The following is a 21,590-nucleotide window of genomic DNA, read 5'->3' as shown; positions in this document are numbered from 1 at the left end:
CAGGATAAGGCTGCACAGGCACAGAATGGTCCGTTAGCATATCACATATTGAAAATATTCATACTGAATAAGGAACTGATCAAATACAGTCCACTGACTCATGCATTAAACATGATTAGGTTTACAGAAGGCTGCTGGGCAGTTTGATCATTTGTAGCATAGCCATTGAAGTTCCACTAACTGCCTTCCCTTTATTAAGGGCAAATTCCTGAGGGATACAAGGGGTAGACCCGGGATGAAACTAAGGTTTCCAATTCACTCATCCTGACTGTGAGATACTTTGCTAAATGTAAAGGGTGAGCCCATTCCAAATGAAAGCAATTCTTAGAGAGGTGTCTAGCCCAATAACACATTCTATTTATGTTGCAGTAGAAGTTCTTTGAGTGGATAGTCATGGTGTTGTCTGTTATGTCAATGTGCAGTGAGTCACATAATACTGGGTCAACTGAGGCTTTATAGGCAAGGCAGAGGCCAACCCTTAAGAGACTGTATGAAACTGTTGAGAGACAGGGCTTTAAGATGGTCTGTACAGCATTCGAGATGCCATGTCCTTGATCTTCTTCCTGAACCAAGTCATATATTTGTATTCCAAAAGGAGCAATACATTCTACTATGGGTTTAACAAGGAATGAGTACAGAGGAATAACTTCTTTCAACCTAGCAGATGACATACCATTGATTATCAACTGGACTAGGTAGGATATCCAGACAATACTCAATACATGATTGTCAAACATTCCATTGCCTACAAAAGTGCTCAAGTTCCTAACAACTTCAGTGTTAAGAGAGGTGCCATCTATGCGAGAGGTTCATAGGTGCTCAAGTTTCACCAAGGATCTGATGTTAAATGTCTTGGCATTTAGCTTCAGGCCATGGTCTTGGCACCATTTGTTTGTGCGTGTTAGTTTATAATGGCTCTAAAGTTGTAATCATTTACAAGGACTGTCAGCCGCAGACCCATGACATCAGCTTTGACATTACACATATGTCCACCAAACAAAAGCGGACCCAGAACAGATCTCTGAGGTACCCCATTAGTAATGAGCCCTTTAAATGAGAGCATGCCCCCAACAATGACAAAAAGAGTTTTGTTAGTGAACCAGTCTGCTATCCAGTGGGTTACATGAGGGTTTTCATCTAGCTTGACTAGCATGTTGATACTGCCATTAAACGAAATGATGCAAAGGCCTTCACCAGGTCAAAGTTGATATGGCTGTTTAAACTTAGCCTGTAGCTTACCAGGATAGCCGGAGGAACCTTCCTTGTCTTGTGGGATAAATACAGCTGTTCTCACCACTTTCCACACAGCCAGATGAGAAGAGCAGTTATACAGCTTTAGTAGAGTTGGAAATCAGTTTGGTGCACGATGTCTGAACTCACAGAACTAGTGTTCTTAGTTAGGGAGAATGCCTTCAAGACTTGCTCCAAGGTGATCCGAGGGGAGGTAGTAGTAACCAGGATAAAATACGGGGGGTGGAGTCAGAGAAAGACAAGGGGGTAAGGCAGGAGGGAAATTTGTTAACAGTATCATCACAGGCCAAGTACGCGTTATTGTCATGTATCACATTAAAGCAGTGCTGGGTATTGCTTTTTTAAGATCTCTAGCACAGTTAGAAAGGCTTTGTGGTTGTCCTCTACAGAGGGGGTGATTTTTAGTTCACATTTACTCCTGGAGGATCTCATTTTGCTTCCAAGTCCTCATTTAGTGTCTTAAGCTTGAAGTATTCTGCTTGTTCCTTTGGAACAAGAGTTTCATTTTTTTAGCATGGAACTCTCCTCTGATGTTTAGTTAAGTCAACCATTTTGTGGTAATGTGTGGAACAACTGTGAAAACTCAAGAAATTTTTTTTGGTCCAGTAGACTAGCAAAGGCATTGTTGTTACCTCACAGTAAGAGGTTCTCTCGTTCGATTCTTGGCTTGGTTTGTGAGTGCCTTCTGTGTGGAGTCTGTATGTCCTCCCCGCGGTTGGGTAGCGTTCAAAAGACATGCGTGCGTAAATGGGCATGCCTTCGTTGAAGGTTGGGCGTCGAGCTGGCACCTCGGCGTTCCATAAAAATCTACTGCCAATCATTAGCAGACCAGAGTTCCGCCGTGACGACCCCTTTACCAGGAAAAAGACGAAAGACAAACAACAGACTAGCAAAGGCATTGCGCTAAATAAAGTGAAAAAAATATATATCTTTACTAAATCAGGACAGAGAAACACACAAATTGACCATGTTGTGCATGTTCCATTGGATGCAGGGGAACATTGACATCGATGGTGTACTTGCCTGCCACTGCATTGTTTAGCTTTGCCACTTCATTACTCCCTATCTGAAAGTTATCCTTCAGGCTGGCTGTGAACAGCATAACCACTTAAGCTATGTGGAATTGGAATTAACTACTATTAATGGAATAAATGCTGCTATAACAAAAGCAGTGCATAAAATATCTTCATTCTAGTGTCCTAAACCCATCAAGTGCAGCTCATCAGGGCCATCCATCACAAAATAGGACCAATTCTCTGAGTTGCCAGGCAAAGAAGACCAGATGTCACCTTTGAGGCAATTAAGTCTACAATCCCTGCTGCGCAAACAAAAAATAAAAAAACAACTGCATGGAAATTTACTAAATAAAATAACTTGTTCAAATCTACAGAATTCATAGTACCTTGTGGTCACTTACCAATAAGCAAATGACCTACTGCCTTACCAAAAAAGGGCCTTCCACTTTATTTATTCACCTACACAAAGGGGGCAACAATACAGAAATATCCAACTTTCGTTCCATAGCAATTAAAAAAATGTATCCACCTGCAGCTATTACCTTACCTCCTAGACAACCATCTGCTAACTCCAACACAGCATGGTTTCAGACCCGGACATTCTACTAGCACAGCCCTTCTATCCTTCCTCAATAACATCAACCAAGCTTGCGACTCAGGAAATATCATAGCTACCCTCCTCCTCGACCTTTATAAGGCATTCAACACCATTTCACATAGCCTACTATTGTCTAAACTCAATCTCTCCTCCCCTTCCATCAATTGCTTCTCCAGTTACCCCTCAAATAGGCAACAAGCCGTCAAGTGGAATAACTGCACCTCTTCTAACCTTGACACCAACAGGTGTGCCCCAAGGCTCTATCCTGGAACCTTTACTATTTAACATTTTCATTAATGACTTTCATCTCTCTATCCCAAACACTAAATTAGTGCAATTTGCAGATGATTTCTACTGTCATCTGCTCAGCTGCCTCTCTCCCCAAACTCATGCATGCAACTCAAGTCGCCTTTAACAGCACTAAGGCATGAATGCTTAATAATGACCTTGCTCTGAATGCAGCTAAAACAAAAATTATGATCTTTACCCCTAGACATACACTCCTTCTCCATACTAAGCCAAAACACACTCCTTCTCCATACTAAGCCAAAACATGACTCCCATTGAAGTAGTTCCCTACACTAAGCTTCTAAGTGTTCACATCTATGAACAACTAAAGTTAGACATTCACCTTCAAACCAACACGAAGAAAACCCACCAGAAGCTCGGAATGCTTCATCGCCATAATCGCTTCCTAACCCCTTCATCCAAGCTTGCCCTCTCCAACAACTATCTCCTTCCCTCCTTCACCTACAGTGCCCCCATCCTTACCAATCATCAAGCCACACTTAAGGCTAAACTGGCATCCTGTTACAATACAATCGCCAAGTTTCCCCACCAGTTCCAAATCCTCCTCAAACCACTGTCGCCTTACAGTCCCTGAATTGGCTAGAACTCCCTAACTATCTCTTTTACATTCAGCTCCAGACTATTCACAAACTTATCTTTAATCCAACACTATGCCCCATCTCTCTCATCTTCCTTACCTTGCATCTCCCTGATCGATCCCTTACGCCCAACAATTAGAATCTCATCAAGGTTTATAAACCCATACACACTCCAGGGAAACTCCTACTGTCTGTCCGTCTCCCTAGCATGTAAATGGAATTCACTACCACCCCATATCTGAACTACCCAGAACCTCGCCTCCTTTCAAGACTCTACTCTCATCTCTCCTGTACCTGGGACTGCTCATGCTCCCATCCCTCCTAATCTCAACCCCCCACCCCCAATATGTATTTCTAACCCTCACTAAATTGAATTCTCACCACCTCAGGTTGTTCTGAATCCATTTGCTGCGGTAAACTACAATAATACTGCAACACTGCCTATGATACATAAACTTAACTTTTGTAAATATTAGATCACCCCAATACATGTGAAATCTCCGACACACACTACAACTTCTGACAATCCTACTCTCCATTCACTTTGCACAATATTCTATATTTACCTCACAGGGATGCTTAATGATTCTGGTACCGATTTCTGTTATTGTATCTTTTGATTGTATTAAATGTTGCTGTGTTTCATATGTCGTTATATAAATTTGATGCTGTGTTTTATATGTCTGTACATGGAGCTTTTCTCCTCGGGCCTCAATTGAAAAAGGGCTCATTTTCAGCCAATTCCCGGTTAACAAACTGCAAATAAATAAATAGTACCCACTTTACATCACTTCTGTGTGATTTTTCAATCCTTTCTTTTATTGAACTGTGGGAGTGAATCTCTGTGATGCTGCTTCAGCAGCTTAGAGGTTCAAACCAATAAAAGTACCACATATCTTGAAAATTCGACTTACTTGTCCAACCTTTTCAGAGAGACTACCTGGATGCTGGGGCTATTTACAGCTCACCTCCTACAGCTCTGTTTCCTTCTCTATGACATTCAATTCATTCGGATGGATCACAGTACATTACAGATTGCCAATGCACCCTGCCTTCCCTAAATAACTGAAAAGCAATCTCCAAGTTATCTCAGACAACAAATAACTACCTTTTCACTAAATTGTGTCAATTTTAAATCAAATTTCTTTTTCCTCCTTTCATACACGTTTTATACGGGCTTAATCACCCCTTCTCTTCCACAATACAAGAATATAACATTACTCACCAAATCTGACTTTTCATTGATATCTCTGGCTAATTCCTTGCAGGAATGTACTCCTTCTACTCTACCCTGCCTTTTCCACATCACTTCTTGCACTTTTCCATGTTCCTGAATCACACCTTTTGTCTTTCCCTGAAATTTAAACCCACTACTCCAGTAGCATTTCATGATCCTTAAGCATCATTATTGATCAAGGTTATTTTGTCTAATTCAACCAGTCTGTACTCTTCTTAGTCAATTTTTAGCCTAAAATTTCTGCAATGCCCCAGCTCCATCTCAGATGGTCCCCAATACTGGCACCCATCTGTGATAACTTCATAGCCATTGCTGCTAAAGTAACCTTGTTTTTAAAAGATCCAAAAAGTTACCCATTCCTTGTGGGTTCATGCACTAACAACTTCTTTTTAATTGCTTTTGAAAAACTGAAGTACTGAAACCTCTCCCCTGCTATAGTATATGATCTTCTGGCCTGCAGAGAGAGTATCAGTTTATGGCTGTATTGTTCCTTTTATTTGTTTTTGTTTTGTTTTTTCTCTTGCAGTTGACCAACTGTTTCTTGTACTTGTTCATTTGTTAACAATATTTGAAACATTTTTTTTCTAAGCAAGGCCATGGCTGAGAAAAGGGGCTCATGATCCAGCCTAATTAACACTTAAAACATTATCATTGAAGGCTGGGCCTCCCATACCACCAACTGTAAGGAGATAACCCCCACAAAAAATCTCCTTTTTTGTCCCTTTTAAATACTTCAAACGATCAACACAATCAGCTAAACCCACCTCAGTGAGCAGCATACCAATTCAATCCATATGAACTATGCAAGTTATATTCCACACCCCAAAACTGTCCACCTTCTGTTTCAGTCAGTCCCATTTATTTTATACAAGTCCAGCTAAATAACCATGTAGCAGATTCTAGGCTTCTTGAGTCCTAGAACACCACAAACCACTCCTGCTTACTACTCGGGTTTCTCTGAGGCTAGTGAAAGTGCTCTCCAGTACTAGTAGTAACTAAAACACATGAACAAAGAACTCCTGCAGAAGATCAGTAAAACTACTGATTTTAACTAAACTTCCAAGCGAAGCACTTTAACAGTGCTGTCACTTCAGAAACCAAGTTGAAGTTCTCTAACTTTGAATTATTGTGTATCCTTAATAAACAGCAATCGTTTAAAATGATTTGACTGCTATTTATTCTCCTCTTTAAATACACAACAAACCAGAGTATCTCAATATGCCAACTATCACTATGTAGGTTTCTTCAGCAGCCCTGCTACTTTTCCAATGTATTACAAAGCAAAGTACAGTCCTCTTTGTCTTCAAATATTCAATTAAATTACAAAAACGTGCTTAAAAGTTACAACTAATTATTTTAAAAGAGCACATAAAACTTTGATTTGATGATTATGCAAACTTTTATTCCTCCTCAAAAGCATTCAGCTGAGAGGCTAGAAAAAGACTGGCATATGTAATGAAGAATGATAATGAAAAAAAATAAAAAGTCTTACACACTGTCTGACTCACTATCCTAAACAAGCCTACAGTAAAACTCCCCTCCCCAAACTAAACTAATTACTGTAGCACCTTGCAACAACTGAACTGGCTTGAACTTCCTCACCTCCTGAAACTATCAAATGAAAGAACCTCAAAATCTTACAATATTCAGACGAATGTCCCTTACTCTCATCCTTCAAGACCTGGTACTCCCCTCAGACCAATTCTCAGCATCATCACTAGTTAGTGGAGATATCTACACTACTCAAGTATCCAAATTTTCTTCCCCTATCCCTCCTTGCACGAAAATGTACAGCCCTGCAATTTCAGAACAAGACTAAAATGACACCTCAGCAAATAAATGTATTATTCATACTCTCCCAGGTAATTTCATTTTACCTCTACTGATGTCTTTTTAACAGTTTTCTTCATGTTTGGTTTGTTAGTACTAACACTAAGGAGTGCAACTAGCTAACCTTTCTACACACTCCGTAGTACTCACTAGTAACATCTTCATGACCTTCTTCCTATTTTGCTCACATTCTGTTTATGCCACCAACTCCGCACACTAACATCACATTGTGAGGGGTCGGATTTCGTCTGTGTCTGCGTTCCATGATCCCCCACCCATAATTTACTGATGCAGTGGAATGCTTCTCTGGCATGTTAATGCATGAAATCCTTGCCAAAAGCCATGCTTTCCTTACATGAACTGTCCTACAATTTATCCTCAGCAAATCTCCAAAACATTATACCACTCCTTGAGACAGGCACGAAATTCTTCATACCATACCTTTTTTGGTCAAATGTACAAAAAGGACAGATAGCACCTTGAGGAAGACAAAATTCTTACACAGGTTCATAAATTTCTCTTATAAAGGTGAGCATCAAACCCTGTACCTCATGTCAGTGAGGCAAAACACCAGAGTGGCGCTAGCAGCAGAGAGACGAAAAGAGTGACTGCTATCAAGATTTAAGTATAGTTTACTGCTATTACTTGTGCGACCGTCTTTTCTCACCGAAAAGCAAGTTTAAATATGCTCTTTTGCCTGTTTTAAGCTTGTTTTTGTTAATTTCATACCTGCACTTTTAAAAGTTTGTTTGTTGTTTGAATTTAACTGTTGAGGCTGCTCACTCAAGTGCGCTAGCCTGTGTTAAGTTTTTACTGTGCATTTTCTGCTGTTTGTTCTGTAAAAAAAAAAAAAAAAAAAATATCCTTGTTTCCCGCCTTTCCTGACCCAGAATAGTCCCTAATACAGGCATTGCTGTATTCTGGACTTTAGAATAGCTCCTGTGTTGCCCATTTCCTTACTTGGATAGAAGGAAGCTTCTTTGTTCACCAGTGGGAGTGGGGAGCTTTGAGCAGCATATCTGTCCCTGGAGGAGTGATCTCAGCACAATAATCTTGTATTTTATTGGCTGTTTTGGGCTAATTTCTAGCTCTTTTAAGTCCCCTGTATAATTTGGCACGGTTTTGCGCATAGCGCAGCATCAGGCAGCGCCGCTCAATCGGACTTAAACCATTCTCGGCTCCACAAAGTGTACTCTTCACTTTTTCCCCTAGATCTGCTCTCTCTCTCAAGTAAGGACCCTGTTTTCAACCTAAAACCCAGCACTTGCTCATACAAGCAATAAGTTAGCACTAATAAACTAATAGCACTCCTTCCTCATATACTCCCTTGGAGTACTCGTCCCCTATTGGTCCTTTTTGGTCAGTCATAATGGAGTTACTGATACTATACCGGCATGCCCAAAGGACAGTTGCTGGTTTCCTCTCCAGTCCAACTGGTGAATCTGGGAATCCTGAGGCAATGTTACAACTGCCTCATGTACACAGACAACCCACTCCTCCTCCCAACAAGTACTATATATGTGAAAGATGCAACCATATAGCCAAACTGGAGGCTAAAGCTCTCTCAACACAGTACTGGCACAGCCAGTCAGGAGGAGAAGGTAACCATACACACCATAAATCCAGTCGCACATAGACCTACCACATCAGCAAACCAAACACATAAACACACTAAAACATACTCGGCGGCTCTAAATACAAATCTGCCTAAGCAGCAGAGACCTCTAAAGCAGACATCCAAGCGACCTCTACCCCAAAACAAAACAAGTTAAACACATACTTCACAAAGCCAGTGTGCCAAACAGTCACAGCCCTTAAGGCCAAACAACACACCTGATACACTTGTAATAGGTGACTCTATTGCAGACACACTGACGTCCCACTCACCAAGCTGAACAAGGAGAAGGTCACAGTGAGCTGCCTGTCGGGCGCCAGGATCCGCCACATAACACAAGCACTCAGGTCACTCCAAAGCAAGTACAAATATGACTCAGTCATTGTACATGCTGGTGTGAATGACCTGAGACGTACCTCCCTGGACTACATGAAAAGAGACAGAGGAGCTCTCAGATCATGTAGCCCAGGCAGGTATGACCCTGACCTTGAGTAGCATCTTACCCTCACCAAGAATGATGCCACAGTATAAAGACAAAATGATCAATTTTAACAATTGGCTAAAGTCCTGGTGTCATTCAAAGGGGATCCAGTGTCTGTCAGCCTGGGATGACATGTTCAACAAGCCACGTTGCTTCGCTAGGGACGGCTTGCACCTGTCACCTCTGGGCTTTCGGATACTGGCAAAGGCTCTTGCCACCCCCATAGTGCCTTTTTTAGGCAAGGCTAAAAAGACAAACCCACCTCCATAGACAACACAAGGAAAAATAAACTAAAGGGCAATGCTACTCAACGCCAGAAGTCTAAACCTCAAAATGCAAGCACTCGAAGCTCTCCTCAGCATGGAGAATATCGATGTCTGTGCAGTAACAGAGACCTGGTTCAAGGCTCCCGAGAGCAACCCAGCACGACCAGGTTATACCTCATACCATGCTTTTCGGTCCCAAAACTCAGACCGAACCACAAAAGGAGGGGGAGTATCCATATTCATCAAGGATTCCCACACATCCAGGTTAGTGGCACTGCATGAAGCATCGGAAACCATCCATGTGCAACTAACAGTGGGCAAAACTGCCTTTCAGTTTGTTGCCTGCTAAAGACCACCATCCCAGACTCTGGAATCTCACGTAGCTTTCCTGAGAACATTGGAGAATATGAAGGTATCTCCAAAAACCTTTATATTGGGTGACTTCAACTACATAAACATAGACTGGGAGCACTACTCAAGCCCCAACAACCTAGCCCAAAGGTTCCTAGAAATTTATAAACTCAAATGCTATGGAACAACTGGTCACCACTCCCACAAGAGAGGAAAACATACTGGAGCTGATCATCACAAACATTGGGACTCTATGCTCCGCACCAGAGGTACACCCCTCACTGGTAAAATTGGACCACAAATTAATCTGTCTGGACATCCACATCCCGACCCCACCACCAGCCCAGAAAACCACAGTAAAAAACTTCTCAAAACCAAGGTGAATTCACTCAAAGCCCCCGGGCCAGTGGAAACTATGGCCCAAGCTGTAGAATCCTTTATAAACGCATTCTATGGACATCTTCAGGAATGCATGGATCATGCAATCCCAAATAAAACCAAGACCCAATCCTCCAAAGGCAAGCGTCCTGTCTGGTGGACCCCAGCCATAAATAAGCTACACAACAAAAGGAGAAAACTACTACAGGATAGAGCAAAATCCCTTAAAAAGAAAGCATCACTGATCAGTACTAGCAAAAAACTACGGTCCCTCATAAAATCATCCAAGGCCAGCTTCGAGAGAAAAATTGCACAAGACACTAAAGATAACCACAAGGCCTTCTTTAGTTATGTTAGGAACCTGGGTGGCAACTCCCAGATATGTTCAGAGTTAGTCCAAAATGACAAAAAATACACTGAACCCACAGACATTGCCAACATCCTGACAATAGGTTCAGTGCAAACTTCTCCCCCCCTTCCCCCCCAAAAGAGCAAATATCTATCCCAGCAGAGAGTTGTCTCCCCGTCATCTCAGATGCTCAGGTGAGAGCTGCCCTCTCCAAAGCAAAAAACACAGCATCAATGGGACCGGACAGTGTCCCGGGCTGCGTCCTACATGAGCTCCAAGAAGAGCTAGAACCTCATATTAGGTTAGTGTTCAATCTCAGCCTTACTACAGGATATGTACCCAAGGAGTGGCGTACAGCAACAGTGGTCCCACTCCACAAAGGTGGTGCCTCAACGGACCCTGGTAACTAATGCCCCATAAGCCTGACTAGCCTGGTCTGCAAAGCTATGGAGCGGATCATCATAGAACTCATAAACTAAGACATTGGGGACCTACAGGACGCTAGATCCTACACAATTCGGCTTTGTTAAGGGCAGATCCTGCCTCTTGAACCTGCTCGACTTCTTCGAAACAGTCACCAAAACCATAGATGAAGGGAAGGTAGTCCACACAGCCTACCTGGACCTCGCAAAAGCCTTAGACACCATACCCCACTCTGGCATCATAAATAAGCTCTCTACCTTAAATATCAACCCCTATGTCATAAGATGGGTTGCAAACTAGCTCAAGGACAGAACCCACATGATCAGAATTGCGGGAGCCATGTCAGACTCTAAACCTGTTACAAGTGGCGTCCCACAGGGCTCAGTCCTGGGACCGCTCTTGTTCAGTATATATTTTTCTGTGGTACAGGCCATCACGGGAGGACTATGGCTGACCAGGTTCACAGACAACTGCAAACTGGGTGCCATAATCGACTCTCCAGCTGACACAGGCATCCTCCAGAAGGGTCTCACAGAGATGGACAACTGGTGCCAAAGCCATGGCCTAAAACTAAACGCCAAGAAGTGTATAGTCATCCCCTTTGGGAAAAACAAAGTGCTGATAAATTACCACATAGGCGGTAATCCATTAAGTATGGAGGAAGTAATTAGGGACCTGGGAACCCAAGTTGATAGTAATCTCTCCTTTGACAACCATGTTGCCAAAGTGGTTAGAAAGACCTTCTATATAGCCCACCTTATCATGAAAGGATTCACATCTAGGTCAAGGGAGGTCATTGTGCCCCTTTACTCATCACTCATCCGGCCCATAATTGAATACAATGCCCCGTTTGGGATGTACCTTACCCGACACTTGCAGCAACTGGAAAGACCCCAAAAGTACCTCACCAAGAGGATCAAGGGTCTCAAACAGATGACCTATGCTGCCAGGTTAAAGAAACTCCAGCTCTACTCAGTTGCATACCGCCTACTTAGAGGCGATCTGTGCCTGACGTATAAAGCCATGTCCAACCCAGAATTAATGGACATGCTCCACCTCAAAAAATCCAAATCCACTAGAGCTACCCGCTCAAGGGACTTGAACCTCAACACAGAAATTAATAGGACAAGCTGGAGAGACAGATTTGTAACCCAGAGGCTCCCAGCACTCTGGAATACAATCCCAGTCCATATCAGGCCGACCCCCTCACTGACTCTCTTCAAGAGAAATCTTGACGAGTGGATGGGAGATCGTAGGTTCACCCCGGGGATCACTTCTGTGTCACTACTAGACAGAGGCACAGTAAACTAACCTACAAAGGGCACAGTTAAACCCATTTTTAAGGGGTGGCGAAAGCCACATACACTCTGGCTAGGCTGATAAATGCCCTAGGGCATATAGCCTAGTATCAACCTATTAACTAATCCCCATCCCCAGAACAGGCTGCCTGAGGGAAAAACAGGAATCCTAACCACTAGACCATATGAGACTTCCCTAACCAGAAGAAAAAACGCCCCTGCTCAACACTACTCTCCCTAACCACTCAATGTTCCACTGACATTTCATCTGAATTCCCAGTTGCAATCTCATTTTATCCTTTCTCAAATAACTTGAGCACAAATTTCCCGACTTAGAGCTAACCCATTTTAGTTGTCCGAGTTCTAGTCAAGATGAAGCTCATCCAGTTCTCATATCTCTCTCTCATCAACACAAAATGGACCAGACTCAATGAAAGTTTTCACTTAAACTAACAAATCAAATTTTGTCAGGATGACTATAGCTTTTAAATTACTTATATCAAAATGTTTTGAATTTGACCATGTTAGTCTCACTAGGCAAGGCCTATTATGAGCAAAAATGTGAAATTATATTAAAGTGCTTAAAAACAGAGAAATGCTCCTATGCTTTTTGTTAAAACTGTGGAAATCTTTACATTCACTGACCCGAGCTACTACCAATTCAGAAAGCTGGACCCTCATTTTAACATCTTAATAACTATCTACTTCTAAATGTGTATAACTGTTAAAAAACACCATTTAAACATGTGGAATGTTTTAATGATATTTGAAGATGTGGAATGTTTTTGATGTTTGGGAAATTATTATATTGTCTACTCTACCTCAGTTCTATGTTTCAATTAATTGAACCATAAAGTTAAAAAGGGGGGGGGGGGTTGGGAAAACAGGTTAAGTGATTTGCTCAAATGCACACAGTATGGTAGCGGAGAATACTACAAATACAGCAAGGGCTACAGGATAAAGCTCATTAAAGGCAGACCACATTAATTCTCTGTGTTGAACTGCCAAGGGGCTCTTTCTCAAGATTTGGGCTCCCAAACTACTTATCCTATAAAGAAAAAATATCTCACTAGTACTATGCTATGCCCTACCGCAGTAAAGTCTCATATCCAGTTCACTGGATAAAACTACCACAGTTCCTGTAACACTGATCTTGTCCACTGTTCCTCTCTCATTTCGTCATACACATACTGCTATTAAAACAGCTCCACAATTTTGCCATTTCTATGCAGATTTAGAGAGGGCATGTTCTCAATTACAAGTATTTCTTACTTCCTAAGCTCTTCTCAACCCCCATCCCCAAATACAAAATAAGTTACTGTAACTGGAAATCTCACCCAATTCAGATTTAACTGCCTACCATCTAAACACTAGTGCTACATTCACATTAAAGGAAAAAATGAGGAGTACTCAAATCCTGGCACAACGTCATTCACCCATAGTCTGTATTTCCCAGTAATCATACAATACTGATGAAACATACAACCACAATGTTTCTTTTCATAACAAAATGAAACCCCACCACCACCACCAAAAGAATACCACAACACGGGTTTCTTTCTAACATAAATCAGCCAACCTCCACAAGTCTTTCAAACTCCAATAAAAACAGATAACAAAACACTACAACATCTACCTTTCCAGGCACAAAACATTGACATGGCTCCAAGTACTACCACTAAAAATGTACCATCTAGCTTCAACTCAGATAATTTATACTCTTTTTCATTAATCGGATTCAACATTTTTGATCACAACACCTAAAAAATGAACAAAAGCAAAGACTAAAGTGAAGAATATACAGAGAGCAGACAACTCTCAACATCTCACGTGCAGAACCAAAGGAAAAAAAAAAACAAAAGGAATCCAGGACAAATGACCCAAATAACAGGCACCTTTAAAAATAATGCCCATGTTCACTTAAAAAAAACACCACCACATTAATTTAAATGTCTGGGAGTACTTTGTGGCTTTACTCTTCACTACTTAGCTAGGCAATTTAAACTTTTATGAGGGATACAACAAAATAAAATACAAATCAGGGACATCCCTGACAATCAGCCATAGTTAAAAGGTAGAGCAGAGCAACTAACCTCCAGAGAGAGCAGCGTGATAAAAAAACACATTCAACTAAAATGAAAATTAAACAATGTATTAAAAGAAGCAAGCCATTCTCAAATACTATAACAGTGACTAATCAAGAACAACGCTATTTCTCTTAATATTTGGCAGTGAATTACTACTGTATCATAAGCATTAAAGCCAGCTAACACGATCTGTTCAAATTTACACTTCAGAAGAACTGTGCACAGAACGTCCTACTATTAAAATGCCATACTATAACAACAAGCCGGATTTTCTAACTGATGTGCACGCTTTAACTTCACTCTATAAATAAAGAATTTACACAGAAACCCCTGCTCCTACACATTACATTGGTGCACACTCTCAGACTGATCACACTGACTGCAGACAAAAGCTAAACAAGAAAATACATTCCAACATACTACCAAGCGTTCACGACCCTTACCAATCATACTACAGTAACTTCCTTAGCGGCAGCAGTCCTTGCTTCCTTAGCTGCAAAGGCCTTTGCTGCTAAAAACTAGCATGACAACAATAGGCTAAGACACTACAAACAAAAGACAGAACTCACCAAGACCCTAGTACTTTCCATCACACATAGGAGAAAAGCTCTTTAAGCTTGTGTTTCCCATATACGTAAAAGTGACAGAGGTAAGGAGAGGAAGTTAAAATGAAAAAAAAAAGAAAAGAAAGAAATTAACTCCTTCAGAACATCAACAATATTATAATATTACGTCTGCGCATGTGCGGTAACTACCTCCGACTTATGCTCATTGGAGAACATGGTTATGCGTCATCACAGCCGCGTGCTTGTGTACTAACAAGCTCAGTAGATAGTTTTTTTTGCAGAAGGGAAACCACATTCCGTTAACTGCTTGTTAGTACATATCGTTACCATAACACCGCTATGTCCGTGATTATTATCACGTCAGAAGTTTTCTAAAATATGTCCGCTCTATAATCAACACAGTACGTAAAAAAGGTAAAATAAATATTGCACGGCTGTACCGCTAAGGGACAAATATGCACAGAAGAATAGAAGCAGGATGCTCGGTTGTAAGTGTACATGTTAGAAATTAAATGTGGCTAGTATGTCTTGATGTTCTCTTAATAAGTCATCGGTTCATCGCAAATGGTAAAACAGCACAATTCTCTTGTTTACTAAAGGTGCAGGTTTTATTGTCAATTTAAGGATAGTGTCCTACGAGGTACACGGACAGTTGACTACCATCTGTCGATACAGTCCTACCTGTTTACATTCCTATTGTATACTGTTTGTACTTATTAAACATGTTTAACCTAAGCAGTTACCCAAGTGTATACGCAAATTGACAGTAAAGCTGCTGGTAATGTATTATACTCAAATTGACAGTAAAATGCGCTGTAATCACGTTTCCTTTAAATTTATGCTTTAGTCAACACTTTATTGGAAGAGATGACTGACAGGTGATAGTTTTCAGTACGTTGTATCTTGAAAATCTGGACGATTTTTTGCGGCCGTCAGATGTGCTTGGTTACATGCCGTTTGGGGAAACGGGGAAGACCTCGGAAGCAGTAATTAAACATTCACCACCTTGGTTTAGTAGAACGCACGATTTACTAGGGGATGGGTCTTAAACATATGTAAGCTGTGACGCTCTGTTTTTGTTTATAAATGTGTATGCTACTACTTCTCCACTGTCCATATATTCGCAGAATGCCCAGATTTTTGCCTCCTGTTTTTGGTCTGTTTCTCTAAATTAATGCAGTTTTCCGGCAAATCATTGAAGGCTAAAGTTACAAAATAACAAGATATTTGGGTTTTAGACTTCATATCCTAATCCATGTTAATGCAAATGCCTGTTATTCGTTCTAAGTTTGTAAGAGCAATACTTAAAAGTTGTCCCTGTTTTGGGCCTTTGACACCCCCCCCCCAATTATTTATGGCTTTGTCCAGATTTCTTGCTGCGAGACGTATCCTATGTTATTGGTAAACCACATTTAAGCATCGTTTGTGCAGTTAGGATGGCATGACAAGAAACACTCCCTTTTGCAAGTAGTTGTATGTCCTGTGCTAGGGTTGCCACATTTTCAAATGCCCAAAGCGGGACATTTTTGGTACAAACATCAGATATTAGGGTTACCACCTGTCCCACTTTGCGAGGGACAGTCCCTCTTTGGGCAGTTATGTCCTGACAAAAAATTGTAAAAATGGCAAATGTCCTGAGATTTTAGGACAAAATTATTTCCTATATTTTATGTAATAGTTTCATAAAACAGTTATTCTGCATCTAAAATACCTAAATGTTATAAGAAACAGAATATGCAACTAAAATGCTACAAGAATAAGCTTTTATTTAGGCAAAAAAGTTAAGTTCTAACCTTTGTACTGACCGTGGGTATGTGTCGGCGTGTAAAATCTGATGTTTGTACCAAACATGTCCCACTTTGGCCATTTGAAAAGGTGGCAACCCTATCAGATATGGAAGGGCGAAACATAGCTACGGCCAGTACAAAGGACAGACCTTCACTTGTTTTCCTAAATAAAAGCTTATTCTTGTAGCATTGTAGTTGCTTATTCTGTTTCTTATAACATTTAGGTGTTTCAGATACAGAATAACTGTTTTATGCAGCTATTACACAAAATATAGGAAATCATTTTGTCCTAAAATCTCAGGACATTTGACATTTTTTATTTTTTTTTTTTGCAGGACACAACCGCCCAAAGGGGGACTGTTCCTCGCAAAGTGGGACAGGTGGTAACCCTATCAGGTACACCTGACAAGTAATGCATTTCACTGGTGAAGCTGTAGTTATGTTGTACAGTTGCAGGACGTCAGACTAGTCAGTTGTACAACAAACATCATTACTACGGGCTCGGACAAAGCGGAGTCAAGCTCCCCCCCCCAAAAGAAAAAAAACAAAGCGTCAGAAATACCGCATGTAAGGAAAGAGTCAGTGTGATTTAGGACTGTTATCGTACTATCCATTCACTCTCTTGAGATTTTCTAGTAAAATGCCAAAACAAAGTTTTTGACGAAGTGTTTAAACGGGTGTCTTAGAGCAACGTGGTAGGATAGACCGTGTAATTTACAAAAGTAAACTAAAATAATAGTACCAGGTGAAGTTTTTCGGGCAAGCCACCTTTTCACATGGTTGATGAGAGAACATGGAAGTTATAGTGTAGGTGCAGAAAAAGGCTAAAAATGCCACTACTTTCACTGCTGCTCTGGGGTTGTCTGTGGAGATTCAGACATGAAAATTAAAAGTTACGTGCCGAATTATTGACATAGCCATGATTGACATGGGTGATAGTTTACAGAGTGTATGGGGTTTTCCTTCATATTGTTGGTGTGTTCCTCGTAAAATTTGTGATTTTCTGGCAAATCACTGAAGATTGAAGTCATTAAATAACGATGTACATTTGAGTTTTAGACTTCATATCCTTCAGAAAAATACATGCTAATGCAAATCCTCTTAGTCTTCTTGGGGGACTCCTACATCGACTAGTTAATTTGTTAGTCTAGCTCTCCCATCAGCTTCACTAACCTCTATGGATTTTCTCAGCACATCCAGTTACCCACTAGAATTGACAAATCCAGCAAGACACAGTCAATACTTGACTGGATTCTGACAAACAGACCAACACTCATCAGTCAGTCTGGATGCCTCCCTGACAGCCTAAGTGACCACTTACCATCTTTTGTAATAACACAACGCGCATATGAGGAAAATACAACTATTTATCAGATAATAAGAAAAACTTAAATCCAGCCAGCTTTATTAATACACTTAAAGTTTGTAACTGGACTTCTCAAGAACCTCAACCTTAATGAAGCTGTTCTGTACTTCAACTCTAATTAGATATCTAAACTCCCAGGTCCCTCCCAGAACTATCAGAGTTAAATCCAACTACACTGCTTGGATGAGCAAAGAGACTAGGTCTCCTCTGAAAACCAGAAGTAAGACCTGGCCCCACTGGCACAAAACTGGATCCCATACAGACAAGCAGGCATATCTGGAACTCTGTAACAAATAAAAAAATGTCAAAATACACACAATTGGCTACTACCACAATATACAAACTAAATATCAAAATAACCCCCAAAAATTCTGGACAGCCGTTAATATTATCCTTCCTGAAAAATCAAGATCTCCCCCCTCCTACTATAACTGATAACCTCACTCATTGTTGCCACCACTTTTAACAAATTCTTCACCAAATCCATTCTTGCTTTTCCTAACTCTCAAAACTGTCCATCCTCCAACCAGCTACCCAGTTAGCAGTTACCATAGTGATGCTCCTGTTTTAACCTTCCATCCTGTCTCTGCTGATATAATTAAGAAACTAAAACCTACCACATTACCCGCTGATAAACTGCCAGCTGAATTTTTGAAAATAGCTGCTGATACCATTGAATACCATTTCCATTCTTATCAGCCATTTGATATCCAAAAATCTAGTCCCTGAAATCTGGAAAATTTCTCATATTATACCACTCCACAAAGGAGGTAACTCAAACGAGTTAACCAACTATCTGCATATAGCAATATCTTCATCTCTGTCCATAATATTGGAGATTTGTATACACACACAAATCATGGATTATCTCATCACCCACAACCTTCTCACAAATGCTCAGCATGGCTTCAGGCCCCCTCACAGCACTACAACTGCACTTATGTCATTCACTCGCATAATAAACAGCCACAGAAGTAATGGCAACTATGTTTCTGCTATCTTTCTTGATCTCTCCAAGCCATGTGATATGGTCAACCACAACAAACTGATGACATCCCTCTCTGAACTGAATCTTACTAAACCCACCATTACTTGGTTTCAAAACTACTCGACAGGTGACAGCAAGCAGTAGAGTGGAGGCAAGAGCTCTCACCTTTATTACTTGTCGCACTGGGTGTTCCCCAAAGCTCCATCCTTGGACCTTTACTATTCTTTTTCTTCACTAATAACCTCCATACTTCTACTCTATATGCCTCTGTCATCCAATATGCTGATGATTCAACATTAATCTGCTCCTCTCCTTCCCTCCAAGAATTGCAGTTACAAACACAAGCCTCTTTCCTCTCTGTAGAAGAATGGCTTACCAACTCCCAACTAATACTTAACCCCAATAAAACCAAACTTATTTTCCACCCAACTGATCTCTCTACTCCCATAACCATGTTTACTATCTTTTTATAACAACAAAGCAACCATCTCTCCAGTCACACCAAACTTCTAGTGTTGACATAGACTGCAACATGAAATTTGACACTCGTGTTTCACTTACCATAAAGAAAGTTCATAAAAAAAACTTGGGGGGGGGGCTACATAGAAATAAACAATTCCTCACAAATAGCACCAGGGCTAAAATAGCATAAACACATCTCTACACTTCTTTATGCGTCCCCTATCCTCACCAATCTTAGAAAATCAGATTTAACCAAACTTGACACCTGCTATAACAAAACTGCAAAGTTTGCCACCAATAGCCCATACCAAATACACCACTGCTCAGTCCTTAAACAACTAAACTGGCTTGAACTCCCCCATCTTCTCCTTTATAACCAACTTATGCTAACCTATACGATTTCTTTACTACCCTGAGAAACCCCCTGTAATACATTCTTACTTCAGTACAGTAAACTCTCAGTTAACCAGCACCCATGGGGATTGGTAAATGCCGGATAACTGTAATTTATGGTTGCTTGAGAGTTACTATTAAAAATAAGCCTGACTAATACTGCACCCTATACTATTTGTTTGGTTTGACTTGTTCTCAGGTTGGGTAGATCTTCCTTTTCAAACCTTTAAAACTCTAAATATGTAAAGTGTGTTTCTGCAGGGGGAAAACACTGCATCACATGAAAAATTGTACTGTATTTCTTCGATATATTTTTTGCCGGTTGCAAACAACAAAGTTGCTTGAGTTATGGTTAATAGAGTTTATTATACTAGGGTCCTACGCTCCAACAAGAAACCTCTCCTTCAAGTCCCTAAATTCAACAACTCTGCAGGAGCCTCCCTCTGCCCACTACCATAACAGCCACAACATCCTTTGCTCAGTTCAAGAAATCTCTAAAAACACACCTACAAACTAACAGGATTTGCCACTGTGACACCCCAGGCTACTCTCACTCCATCTTCTTCTGGCTCACCCAAGGGCAAAGACTCCTCCCTTATTTTCAGCCTGTAGACTTCTCTTATTCTTCCTATTCTTATTTCTCGTGCTTCTCTGTTTCCTCAACACTTACTCCTTCCAAGTATTGACACTTGATGTACACTCTATAGTATTATACTATATAATACTATATCATACTGAATATTTTTACTGATGTACAATTTATTTAATGTAAACGTAAATTGTTATGCTTTTGTACATGTGTAATTATATGTAATCTATGTTGTCTGATGAGATTTTAACCTGTGGAGCTTTTCTCCCTGGGCCGCCACTGAAAAAGGACTTGTGTCCAGTCGGACTTTCCCGGTAACCAGATGTAAAATAAAATAAGTAAATAAATATTCTAGAAACTTTCTAAGCTTATAAGAGCAATATTTAAAAGCTGCCCTACTTTTGAGCCTTTGTTCCACATTATTTTAGGCTTTGTCCAGATTTCTTGCATCAAGAGGTTGAGCGGTATGATATTGATGTGTTGTTTTGTATTCGGGCAAATTCTGTATTTTCTGTGCAATAGAAAACACAGCAATGAAGAACCAGTTTGTAATTAAAGATGAAACTAGACATGATTACTGGAAAGTTGACAGTAAAAGGAGCTATGGCTTTAAGATAGAGCAGGATGTGCAGTAGTAAGTGCCACCCCTGTCAGATGACAGCAATTTTTTAAGAATGAATGTTCATGTGAATCATGTTTTAAAACAAGATGAACACAAAAATAAGTGTAATTTCCATCGGGGGGGGGGGGGCTTACCCCCGCCCCAAAAAGAGACCGCAAGGCACATTTTTCAGTAATGCATATCTTTTAAACCTAATTTCAGTAGCTGAGCAACCTCAGTATTTTTGGTGCATTTTTAACACTTTGGTTATAAAGAAACAGTTATTGATGTGGCAGCCAGGCAAAGTTTGCACAATGGGGTGGGGGTAAAGAATATAAAAACTATACAGCAGTGCAAAATTTCTTGAGGTCATCCATAAATGTTGCCAAAAATACTGTATCTAGTAATTCCAAAGATTTTTTTCCCTATTGGGACAAGACTTTAGATATGCACAAGAGGCAGTGATCAGGATTTGTCAGAACAAGTCAGCAGTGGTAACTGGTGATATTGTGTAAGATTTTTAATTTCAATTTAATCGTAATGTTATTGCACTAAAAGTAGTTATCAGCTTAGCAATAATTCTTTCTGTGTATAATTTGAACTGTTGTAATTATGTTTTAAATAAACTTGAAAGTTTAATTATTTTTTTTACTCCATAATCGGTCATTTCTCACAGTGTTAATGTTTAGCTTGTGATTACGATTTGTTAAGATTAGTGGAAATGTTTTCATTTTCCCCATTAATGAAATTGCTGCATGTATCGTGTGTGTG

The 21,590-nt window shown here is 40.4% G+C and overlaps 1 protein-coding gene across 1 annotated transcript in view; it reads right to left on the bottom strand.

Annotated features, from left to right (window-relative positions):
• MBTD1 (mbt domain containing 1) overlaps nucleotides 1-14,793 on the bottom strand; it is a gene marked incomplete in the record, with an annotated part of 2,241,711 nt that extends 2,226,918 nt beyond the window's left edge. Inside the window, 1 exon segment of the mRNA XM_044084938.1 lies at nucleotides 14,637-14,793.
• Nucleotides 14,794-21,590: the final 6,797 nt, after the last annotated feature.

This window comes from Protopterus annectens, chromosome 10.part0 (genome assembly GCF_019279795.1).
Source record: "Protopterus annectens isolate FY-2018-M chromosome 10.part0, PAN1.0, whole genome shotgun sequence".
Classification (NCBI taxonomy): domain Eukaryota; kingdom Metazoa; phylum Chordata; order Ceratodontiformes; family Protopteridae; genus Protopterus; species Protopterus annectens.
This window is presented reverse-complemented; position numbering and strand designations above follow the sequence as displayed.